At 44.5% G+C, this 12,452-nt stretch overlaps 1 protein-coding gene across 14 annotated transcripts in view; it reads left to right on the top strand.

The window, feature by feature from the left end:
* The window catches only part of eya1 (EYA transcriptional coactivator and phosphatase 1), a 219,110-nt gene that overhangs the window by 19,780 nt on the left and 186,878 nt on the right, over positions 1–12,452 (top strand). For 2 of the 14 annotated variants that reach the window (XM_072571423.1, XM_072571426.1), the window contains exon 1: positions 8,362–8,409. The exons of 10 other annotated variants lie outside the window; for them this stretch is intronic. The gene's annotated coding sequence lies outside the window, so the exon portion shown is untranslated. Of the gene's footprint in view, positions 1–8,361; positions 8,487–12,452 lie in introns of those variants that run through there. 2 more of the 14 variants (XM_072571422.1, XM_072571427.1) reach the window with 2 other exon arrangements.

Here is a 12,452-nt window from a genome sequence, read left to right on the forward strand (position 1 = left end):
TCAGATAAATGAGAGGTGCTGCATTTTGGGAAAGCAAATCTTAGCAGGACTTATACCCTTAATGGTAAGGTCCTATGGAGTGTTGCTGAACAAAGAGACCTTGGAGTGCAAGTTCATAGCTCCTTGAAAGTGGAGTCACAGATAGAAAGGATAGTGAAGGTGGTGTTTGGTATGTTTTTCCTTTAATCGAGTACAGGAGTTGGGAGGTCATGTTGTGGCTGTACAGGACATTGGTTAGGCCACTGTTGGAATATTGTGAGCAATTCTGGTCTCCTTCCTATCAGATGTTGTGAAATTTGAAACGGTTCAGAAAAAGATTTACAAGGATGTTGCCAGGGTTGGAGGATTGGAGCTACAGGGAGAGGCTGAACAGGCTGGGGCTGTTTTCCCTGGAGCGTCGGAGGCTAAGGGGTGGCCTTAGGAGGTTTACAAAATAATGAGGGGCATGAATAGGGTAAATAGACAAAGTCTCTTCCCTGTGGTGGGGGGAGTCCAGAAGTAGACAGCACAAGTTTAGGGTGAGAGGGGAAAGATATAAAAGAGACATAAGGGGCAACGTTTTCACAGAGGGTGGTATGGGTATGGAATGTGCTGCCAGAGGATGTGGTGGAGGCTGGTACAATTGCAACATTTAAGGGACATTTGGATGGGTATATGAACAGGAAGGGTTTGGAGGGATATGGGCCAATTCTAGCAGGTGGGACTAGGTTGGGTTGGAATATCTGGTCGGCATGGATAGGTTGGACCGAAGGGTCTGTTTCCATGCTGTACATCTCTATGATTATGACTTCCTTTTGTTTGCTCAGTCATAAATTCTTATTATTTTCTGACATTATTCTTACTTTGTTAACTGAACACATCCTGCCAAGAATTATGTTTTGGAATTTTTAAAGTTTGGATGAGAAAGTATTCAACACATCTAGATGCAATTATCTAATTTGACAAATAGTTTTTGTTTGCTGAAAAATGGCATTTCTCATAATGGAATACAAGAGCTCAGCAGCTGTAAAGAAACTTAATAATTTGTTACTAGTCTTGGTGGTGGTGAGGTAAATTTAGGAGATGGCAAAATTATGATTTAACATGGTAAAAAACCAATTACTGTCTGATTGACAGGGAAATGTCAAATAAAACTCTCAAAGAGAATAAAGGAACATTACAGCACAGCAACAGGCCCATCGGCCCGTGTTTTTTCTAAGGATCGGTATCCCTCTGCTCCCTGCCCATTCATGTATCTGTCTAGATATATCTTAAATGATGCTCTCGTGCCCACCTCTACCACCTCTGCTGGCAACGCATTCCAGGCACCCACTTCCCTCTGTGTGAAGAACTTTCCACGTATATCTCCCCTAAATTTTTCCCCTCTCACTTGGAGCTCATGACCCCAAGTGATCGAGTCCCCCACTCTAGGGAAAAAAAGTTTCTTGCTATCCACCCTGTCTATACCTCATGATTTTGTAGGCCTCCATCAGGTCCCCCTCAACCTCTTTCTTTCCAATGAAAATAATCCTAATCTACTCAATCTCTCCTCTGAGCTAGCACCAAAATTCTTTTGGTAAAGTAGCAACCAGAACTATATGCAGAATTCCAAATGTGGCTGAACCAAAGTCTTATACAATTGTATCATGACCAGCCAACTCTTGTACTCAATACCCCATCCAATGAAGGAAAGCTGCCATACGCCTTCTTGACCATGGTACTGACCTGCGTTACCACCTTCAGGGAACAGTGGACCTGAACACCCAGATCTCTGCATCTTCCAAAATGCATCACTTCACATTTGTTCAGATTGAATGTCATCTGCTATTCTTTGCCCATCTCTCCAATCTATCTGTATTCTGATGTATTCTGACAGTATCCTTCACTATCTGCCACTCCACTAATCTTTGTCATTGCAAACTTGCTAATGAGGCAATCTACACCTTCCTCCAGATCATTTATTTATATCACAAACAACTGGTCCCAGCACAGATCCCTGTGGGGCACCACTGGTCACAGGTTTCCATTTTTAGAAGGTCCCTTCCTCTACTGTCTGTCTCCTGTTGCCCAACCAGTTCTCTATCCATCTAGCTAGATCACTTGACCCCATGCAACATCACCATCAACCTACCATTGGGAACCTTATCAAACGCCTTAAAGTCTATGTATATGACAGGTACATCCCTTCCCTCAATCAACTTTGTCACCTCTTCAAAGAATTCTACTAGGTTTGTAAGACATGACCTTCCCTGCACAAAACTATCACTGATAAGGCAATTTTCTTCCAAATGTAGATCCTATCCCTTAGTATCTTCTCCAGTAACTTCCCTACCACTGAGTCTCACAGGTCTGTTATTACTTGGATTACCCCACTACTCTTCTTAAACAAGGGGACAACATTAGCAATTCTCCAGTCATCTGGGACCTCACCCATGTTCAATGCTGCTGCAAAGATACCTGTTAAAGCCCCAGCTATTTCCTCTCTCGCTTCCCTCACTTACCTGGGATAGATCCCATCCAGTCCTGTGGACTTGTCCTGCTTAATGCCTTTTAGAATACACAACACTTCCTCCCTCCTTATGCCGACTTGACCTAAAGTAATCAAAGATCTATCCCTAACCTCAACATGCACCACGTCCCTCTCCTTGGTGAATACCGATGCAAAGTACTTATTAAGAATCACATCCATTTTCTGACTCCATGCATATCTTTCCTCCTTTGTCCTTGAGTGAGCCAACCCTTTCCCTAGTTACCCTCTTGCTCCTTATATATGAACTAAAGGCTTTGGGGTTTCCCTTAACTCTGCCCGCCGCTAAGGATATCGCATAGCCTTTTAACCCTCAATTCCTAGTTTCAGATTGGCCCTACATTCCTGATATTCTTCCAAAACTTCATCTGATTTCAGTCACTAGACCTTATGTATGCCTCCTTTTTCCTTAGCTAGTCTCAATTTCACCTGTCATCCAAGATTCCCTAATCTTACCATTTCTATCCCTCATTTTCACAGGATTGTACCTCTCCTGAACTCTAATCAACCTCTTTAAAAGCCTCCCACATAATCGAATGTGGAATCCCCTTCAAACAGCTGCTCCCAATCTACATTCCCCGGCTCCTGCCAAATTTTGGTTTAGTTGGCCTTCCCCCAATTTAGCATTCTTCCATTAGGACTCTCGTCTTTGTCCATGAGTATCCTAAAACCTATGGAATTGTGATCACTATTCCTAAAGTAATCCCCCACTGAAACTTCAACCACCTGGCTGGGCTCATTCCCCAACACCAGGTTCAGTATGGTGCTGCCCCAAGTTGGACTATTTACATACTGCTCTAGAAAATCCTCCTGGATGCTGCTGCTTACAAATTTTGCTCCATCCTGACCTCTAAGTGAATCCCAGTCAATGTTGGGAAAATTAAACTCCCCTATCACCACCACCCTGTTGCTCCTACATCTTTCCATGATCTGTTTACATATTTGTACCTCAATCTCACGCTCACTGTTGGGAGGCCTATAGTGCAGCCCCAACATTGTTACCCCACCCTTCCTATTTGAGCTCTGCCCATATTGCCCTCCTTCAGTACATATCCTCTGACCAGTAATGCGCATCTTCCATGCCTTTTACCCCCCTCTCCATCCCACCTGAAGCATCGCTATCCTGGGATGTTTAGTTGCCAATCATGTCCTTCCCTCAACCAAGTCTCAGTCATAATAACACCATACTCGCAGATACTAAACCAAGCCCTAAAGTTAATCTGCCTGATCTACTACACTTTTCTTATTAAAAGAAGTGCACCTCAGACCATCAGTTCCTCTGCATTCATTTGCTGTTTTCTGCCTACTCCTCTTACTCACGCTGACTTCATTCTCCAGTTCCTTCCAGGCTTTAGTTACTACCTCCTTCCTGTCCACTAACCTCATTTGGTTCCCATCCCCCTGCCACATTAGTTTAAACCCTCCCCAAAAGGATTAACAAAAGCACCCCCAAGGACATTGGTTCCAGTTGGGTCCACATGTAGACCTTTCAATTTGTAATAGCTCCACCTCCCCCAGAACTAGTCCCAATGTCCCAAAAATCTGAACCCCTTCATCCTGCACCATCACTCCAGCCACGCATTCATCTGGCCTATTCTATCATTCTTACTGACTCACATGTGGCAATGGTAGCAGTCCTGAGATTACTACCTCTGCGGTCCTACTTTTTAAACTTGGCTCCTAACTCCCCAAGTTCTGCTTGTAGGACCTCATCCCATTATTTTACTTATATCATTGGTGCCTATATGCACCATAACTGGCTGTTCACACTCCCCCTTCAGAATGTTCTGCAGCCAATCCAAGACATCGCTGACCAGTGCGCCTAGGAGGCAACCTACCATTTGGGAGTCTCATTTTCAGCCACAGAACTGCCTGTCTACTCTCCTTACAATTGAATCCCCAATGACTATAGCCCTTCCACTTTCTCCTGCCCTTCTGCACAGAGCTAGCCACGGTGCCATGAACCTGGCTACTGCTGCCTTCCCCTGGTGAGCCATCTCCCCCAACAGTATCCAAGACGGGATATCTATTTTGGTGGGAGACGACCACCTGCACCACCTTCCTGCTCCTTCTTGGTCTTTTGATTGCCCATTCACTGTCTCCCTCAGCAATCCTAATCTGCGGTGTGACCAATTCACTAAACGTGCTATCCACGATCCCCTCTGCATCACACATGCTCCAAAGTGAGTCCATCCGCAGCTCCAGAGCTGTCGTGCAGTCTAACAAGAGCTGCAGCTGGACACTTCCTGCCCATGAAGGGACATCAGCCGCATCCCTGAGCTCCCATGTCGAGCAAAACAAGGGTCTGAGATCTGCCATTTTTCCCAGGGTAAGGGATTCAATGACAAGAGGTCACACATTCAAGGAGAGAGGAGAAAAATTTAAGGGGGATACATGTGGAAAGTATGTTAGAGGGTGGGAGGTGCCTGGAATGCATTGCCAACAGAGGCAATAGAGGCAGGCACAGTAGCTTCATTTAAGATGCATCTGGACAGATGCATGAGTAGGTGGGGAACAGAGGGATACAGATCCTTAGCTTTAGACAGTAGATTTGGATCGGCACAGGCTTGGAGGGCTGAAGGGCCTGTTCCTGGGCTGTAAATTTTCTTTGCTCTTTATTCTTTTTAATCTTAAGCTTCACCTAAGTTGAAACTAAAAGTTACAAAAAAGAAAGAAGTTTTTTTAACCATCTTACCTTACCAAAATCCTGACCTTAACACAACAGACATCCTTTTTGGTTGGAGGAGGGCGGCAGTTGGGAGACACTACATAGGTGTCTCTTCGGTTCAGCCGCTGCCCAATTAAATCAGCTTTTTAAGCTGTTTGTTTAGCTTCCCAGCAGCCCCCTGGTCATAGTTCTCTCTGGCCTCGCAGCAACTAAAATGGAGGCCGCAGACTCTCAAGGGAAGCTTTTTAAATGGTTAGTTTACCTTCCTAACAGTCCCCTTGTCCTCCTTCCATCTGCCCTTGCTGCAATTAAAATGGAGACTGTCAACTAGTTTGTCACAATGTTAAGTCTCGCAGTATAGTTACCTCAAAAACGTATTGAACAACTCCTGTATGTATAGCTGAATGTTGCATATTTTAAAGAACTTCAGACTTTACTTTTTAGAAATAAGTAGCTATGGTAAACTGCTTCCCTGCATCTTCCAGCATTCACAATCACATCCGATATTCAAACCTCAAGCATTTTGGCAAACCTCATTTATCATAAACTGGATTAGTGATGCTGGAAGAGCACAGCAGTTCAGGCAACATCCAACGAGCAGCGAAATCGACGTTTCGGGCAAAAGCCCTTCATCAGGAGGGGTGATGAAGGGCTTTTGCCCGAAACGTCGATTTTGCTGCTCGTTGGATGCTGCCTGAACTGCTGTGCTCTTCCAGCACCACTAATCCAGTATTTGGTTTTCAGCATCTGCAGTCATTGTTTTTACCTCATTTATCATAAAGTCTGTTGTTAAGTAGGTAGGAGTTAAACCCAATTCACCTGACCTGCACATTTTTGGACTCTGGGAGGAAACCGGAGCACCCGGAGGTAACCCACACAGACGCAGAGAGAACGTGCAAACTCCACAAAGAGGGTGGTATCAACCCCAAGACCCTGGAGCTGTGAGACAGCAGAGCTAACTACACTGCCACCATTTGCTGGTGGAGATTTTAACATTTAAGCACAAGGTGTTCCAGTATTTTGAAAAGATTGTTCCTATTTTCTCACTAAGTCAGGACTCTTTCCCTTAAAGGTTTCCAATTAGAATCTGGGTCAGTTCAAGAGTCAGATTCAGTTGTAATCAGTATGACAGACACCAAGAAGGAGACTCCATGTTTTTTGGATGCAGCCATTGTAGAGGGTACCTACCAAAGGGCTGCTGATTGCTCAGCCAGTTAGAAACAGGGAGTAGAATTTCCAGGTAGACCACGTGCTGATATTTCAGTCTCCAGGCTTCATGGCTCTGGGGAACTCCAGATGAACTGAGAAAGGCAGGAGGTCACTGCCTGTATGGAATAAATGGGAACTTACTGGAAACCCAGGGCCATCTATATGTCAGTGCAGCTGAGTGTGAGGTAGAAGGAAATCTGCAAGCAGCTGCTCGCTTGGTGTCACTGAGAATGATTAGAGTCTGGGAGAATGGGGCACTGCCAGCTGAGGACTGACTGTTAAAGAACCTTTATTGGTCAGAGTATAGAGTACAAGAGTTGGGAGATCATGTTGCAGCTGTACAGGACATTGGTTAGGCCACTGTTAGATTATTGCATGCAATTCTGGTCTCCTTCCTATCAGAAAGATGTTGTGAAACTTGAAAGGGCTCAGAAAAGATTACAAGGAAGTTGCCAAGATTGGTGGAACTGAGCTATGGGGAGAGATTGAATAGGCTGGGGCTGTTTTCCCCTGGAGTGTCGGAGGCTGAGGGGTGACCTTATAGAGGTTTATAAAATCATGAAGGGCATGGATAGGATAAATAGACAAAGTATTTTCCCTGGGGTCGGGGAGTCCAGAACTAGAGGGCATAGTTTAGGGTGAGAGGGGAAAGATATAAAAGTGACCTAAGGGCAACTTGTTCACACAGAGGGTGGTAAGTGTATGGAATGAGCTGCCAGAGGATGTGGTGGAGGCTGTTACAATTGCAACATTTAAAAGGCATTTGGATGGGTATATGAATAGGAAGGGTTTGGAGGGATATGGGCCGGGTGCTGGCAGGTGGGACTAGATTGGGTTGGGATATCTGGTCGGCATGGACGAGTTGGACCAAAAAGGTCTGTTTCCGTTTTGTACATCTCGATGACTTTAACACGAATGCTCCTGTGATTAGACGCTGGAGTGCAGCCACAGGAATCCAGCGGAGGACAGTTTCCTGATAACAGACTTATAGAGTCAAACTCATTCAGCATGGAAACAGGCCCTTCAGCCCAATTCATCTGTGCCAACCAGATTTCCGAAAGTGAACAAGTCCCATTTGCCTGCATTTGTCTCATATCCCTCGAATCTATCCTATTCATGTACCAATTCAAATGTCTTTTAAATGTCGTTATTGTACTAGCCTCCACCACTTCCTCTGTCAGTTCATTCCATACACGCACCACTCTGCATGAAAAGGTGCCTCTTAGGTCCCTTTTACTTTTTCCCCCTCTCACCTTAAATTTATGTCCTCTAGTTTTGGACTTACCAACCCTAGAGAAAAGACTTGGTCTATTTACCATATCCATGCCCCTCATGATTTTATAAGGTCACCAGTCAGCCTCCTACACACCAGGGAAAGAAGTCTTAGCCTCGCTAAGTTGCATCCTTATAAATCTTTTGTTACACCCTTTCCAGTTAATAACATCCTTTTCACAGGAGGTTGACCAGAATTGTACAAAGGCTCAGTGGTTAGCACTGCTGCCTCTCAGAACCAGAGAACTGCATTTGATTCCAACCTCAGGCAACCATCTGTATGGAGTTTGCATGTCCTCCCAGTGTGTGCACGCAGGTTTCCTCCTACCAGGTGTGCAGATTAGATAGTTGGCCATGGGCAATGCAGGGTTACAGGGCTGGGGTAGGAGATTGGTTTGGGTGGGATGCTCTTCGGAGCGTCAGTGCGGACTTGATGGGCTGCTTCCATACTGTAGGGATTCCATGATTTTACTCCAAATGTGGCCTGACCAATGTCTTGTATGGCTGTAACATGATGCCCCATTCCTGTACTCAATGTTTTGACTGTTGAAGGCAACCAAGTCAATGCCATCCTTCCCACAGCCTCTAACTGTGATGCCACCTTTGAAGAACTATGTACCTGTACCCCTTAGGTCTCTGTTCGACTTGTGAGGAGGTGAGCTCTCAATGAAGAGATTCTTGAAAGAGTGACTACTGAGGACATCTCAAAAGCTAGATCTTTGAAAAAGAAGAAATCTAATCTCTCATAAAGGAGGCAAGATTCTAATGAAATTGGGTGACTTACGGTGTTTTGCTGAGAAATCTGAGGGATACGTCTGCAACTGTTGCATGGTAATGCTATGTGGGCTCTATTTTTGACTCTAATCTCCAGCATCTGCAGTCCTCACCTTCACCTAGTCTATTAATGCCTAGTTATCTTGGGGTCAATCTTACTTTTTTGCCAAAGGTGAGTTGTGTTTAGTTTTTGGAACTATTTCCACCACACCTTTTCTCAGAATGTCTTACCAAACTTGCTTTGTTAATTACCTACCCCTTCTACGGCGTTCTTCACACCCCGGCCTGTGTCCATCTTGCCATACACTGTTCCCACGATGACACACCACAGGAGGTGCACTGCCCGTACCATCTATAAACAGCACCCAGATGCGCCCCTGGACAAGGCCAGTGTCTGGAGCGGTCCTGCACCATGGTCCCTGGAAATTGGGGAAAATTGGTACTCGGCTGTGTGGGCATGGTCCTGGAGATCCCACTGGGCAGGGTGGTGCGGAGGCAGGACCTCTTCTTCCCAAAGGATTGGTAGTGTCAGCCTGGTCTGAGGATGCCCACTGTGTCCCTGCCATCTGGAGGAATGCCCATTCTGCTAGGTGGAAGGTCAGTACCCTTCTGCATTCTGTCATTACAGGTGCCATCAACTTAATCGCTGTACCTCACTGTCACTCCACCTCTGCTCCGATACCCACATGAGCTCCTGCTTTACCACCCCTCATGCTATTACCTGCAACACCTTCAATCATTTCCCACCACCCACTCTATGCCCCTCTGTACTGTCTACTCACTCACTGGGGACACAGTCACAACTGTGCCACCCATTATCACCTGTCCATGTACCTGTCCAAATGTCTTTGAAATGTTATAATTGTACCAGCCTCCCCCACTTCCTCTGGCAGCTCATTTCATACATGCACCACCCTCTGTAAAAGTTGCCGCTTAAATCCCTTTTATATTTTTCCTCTCACCTTAAACCTATGCCCTCTAGTTCTGGACTCTCCAACCCCAGGGAAAAGAACTTGGCTATTTGCCCTACCCATGGCCCTCATGATTTTATAAACTCTATAGAGTCACTTTCAGGAGGAGAACAGCCCCCAGTTGGGCAGAAAGAGTCAACACAGGTGAGTGATGCTGTCTGACTTCAGGTTTCTTGCTCTTTCCGTGGAGAGTCTGCTGGCAGTGACGGTTCCGAGTGGTTGATTGACTATGGCCACATCCCCAGACTAGAATGAGAAGGTGCCCTTGACTTCCTGTGCCAGGACCTTTTGGCTGTAGGTTATCCCCCTTGACCTGAATCCCACTGACAACAATGACACTTTCCTGACTTAGTGTCTGCGCTAAAACCCCATGACAAGCTCAAAGTAACAGGAGCTTGTGTACTCTGGCTGAGGAGGCAAAGCAGAGATGCTGTTTGTGTGCACAATATTTCTGTTTTTTTCCCAATCGAAAAGTGAACAACAGATATCCTCTTGTTTCACCATTGCACTATCAAACTGTTATCTATTGACAGATGTTCCTGACTAAACATGGAAGTTTTATTTAGGAATGAAGTTTCATTATCCCATAACATTGGCTTACTTAGCAGACTGAACTCTGCATTGAATAAAATAATTATGTTAATGAAAGACAACTCAGGTGTTTGTTATAGAGAAGAAGTGGTTATGAAAGACAAATGGGATTGGTTTAGAGTGGCATCAGGGCTGGCACAGACATGGGCTGAAGGGCCTGTTCCTGAGCTGTATTATTCTATCTTGATGTGAGAATATTTCTTTACCTCCCCACAACCTCTGGAATGTTCCAGCTAATGTTGTGTCATTCAGTTGTATATGGGGACCCCCAAAGTAATAATCTGGAATGTATAGATTGAACACACACTAGTCGTAGTCATTACTTACGTTGAGTTTTCCCTGTGCACTGAGGTTGGTTTCCAAGACACACCGCACCAGAAGACATCCTAATGACTAAATTGTAAAACATTGAATTTTATTTTACTTCAAATGGATTGAATCCCAACATATATTTCGGTTTTGCTACAAAACCATTCTTCCTATTTTTCATCCGAGTTAAGACCATAAGACATCAGAGCTGAAGTAGATCATTCAGTGAGGTCATGGCTGATCCTCAACTCCACTTTTCTGCCTTTTCCCCATAACCCTTGACCCCTAACTGATTAAAATCAATCTCTCTTGAATATGCTTAATGACCCAGCCTCTAAAGCTTCATACCCTGTAGAACTTCACAGATGGACTACACAGAATAAATTTCTCCTCATCTCAGTCTTAAATGTGTGACCCCTTCATGTCTTCAGACAGTTCCATCTGGAGAGAGGTAATAGTTTGAGGTATCCTATCCTGATCTGTAGGACACACTACTGCAGTCCTATATTTTATAACTCCAGAGAAGGTCAGTTCAATTCTTATCGATAATGTCCATTTAGGAGAGAGCATCACTGTGGTCAGCACAGCCAATGGCTGTTCAGGTCTAGTACAGAGAGCGCTGCAGGTTTGTGTGGCCATAGTAGAGAAAAAAAAAATCACAAGATTTGATTAATGATCTCACATCATGTGTTCTCTGAATTACCCTACAAGAGTGGTTTTAGGTTAGTTATGCTGTATACAGGAATTAGGAATGGGAGTAGATAATTCAGCCCTCTGTCATTTAACATGATCATTGCTGATCTTATCTTGGTCTCAACTCCACTTTCTTGCCTGTTTCCCCACAGTCCTTTATCAGAAACATATCTATTTCTTTCTTGAATCTACAACTTTATTCTGCCTCCTCTGCACTGTGAGACAGTGAGTTCCACAGAGTCACAATCCTCAGATAGTTTCTCTTCATCAGTTTTGAACCCAGCCCCTCACTGATTAAATTAGATGATTAGATTACTAAAAAAAGTGTGGAAACAGGCCCTTCGGCCCAACAAGTCCACACTGACCCTCCGAAAAGCAACCCACCCAGACCCATTCCTCTACATTTACCCCTTCACCTAACACTCCAGGCAATTTAACGTGGCCAATTCACCTAACTGCACATTTTTGGACTTTGGGAGGAAACCCACGCAGACACAGGGAGAATGTACAAACTCCACACAGACAGTTGCCCGAGGCAGGAATTGAACCTGGGTTTCTGGCACTGAGGCAGCAGTGCTAACCACTGTGCCACTGTGCCCCCATCTATGCCCTCTTTCAAGGCTGTCCCACAAGGAGGCTCATCTGTTCAACATCCACTTTATTAGTCCCCCTTAGCATTTTATATTCTTTAATCAGATTCTCCTCATTCTTCTGAACTCCAGTGAGTACAAGCCCAAGTTGTTCAACCGCTCCTCGTACAACAGCCCTTCCATCCCTGGAATCAACCTGGTAAACCTCCTCCAGTGCCACCACATCCTTCCTCAAATAAGGAGGCCAGAACTGGACAAAGTGCTCCAGGTGTGGCCTCACCAATACCTTATGATTATAAAAGAAGTGTTGTTGCAATCTAGTCCTTTTGCAATAAATGGGAGAAAGTGAGGACTGCAGATGCTGGAGATCAGAGTTGAAGAGTGTGGTGTTGGAACAGCACAGCCAGTCAGGAAGTATCCCAGGAGCAGGAGAATCAACGTTTCAAGTATAAGCCTTTCATTAGGAATTCTCCTCCTAGGATACTGCCTGACCAGCTGTGCTTTTCCAGCACCATACTCTTCGACTTTTGCAATAAATGCCAAGATTTGGTTTGCCTCTCTATTTTTATACAGGCTTGTATAATACTTCTGTTTATGAAACTTAATTTATTGCCAAAAAAATCGTAAGACTAACATCATGTTTCTTGTTCGTATTATAAAGATATTAATCCTGTATTGTCTGTATGATGGGATTGTACCATATCAATAACATTGTGACAATTTGTGTCCCAATGATTTAACCAACACCCAAACTCTTTCTACATTAGTCATATATTTGCAGAATTAAAATTTGTAAGGATCTATTTCATTTCAGTGCATTTTAGATTGCTGTATAAAAGTCAAACACAGTTTATGGCTAAACAGTAACT

This window comes from Chiloscyllium punctatum, chromosome 5 (assembly GCF_047496795.1).
Source record: "Chiloscyllium punctatum isolate Juve2018m chromosome 5, sChiPun1.3, whole genome shotgun sequence".
Lineage (NCBI taxonomy): Eukaryota > Metazoa > Chordata > Chondrichthyes > Orectolobiformes > Hemiscylliidae > Chiloscyllium > Chiloscyllium punctatum.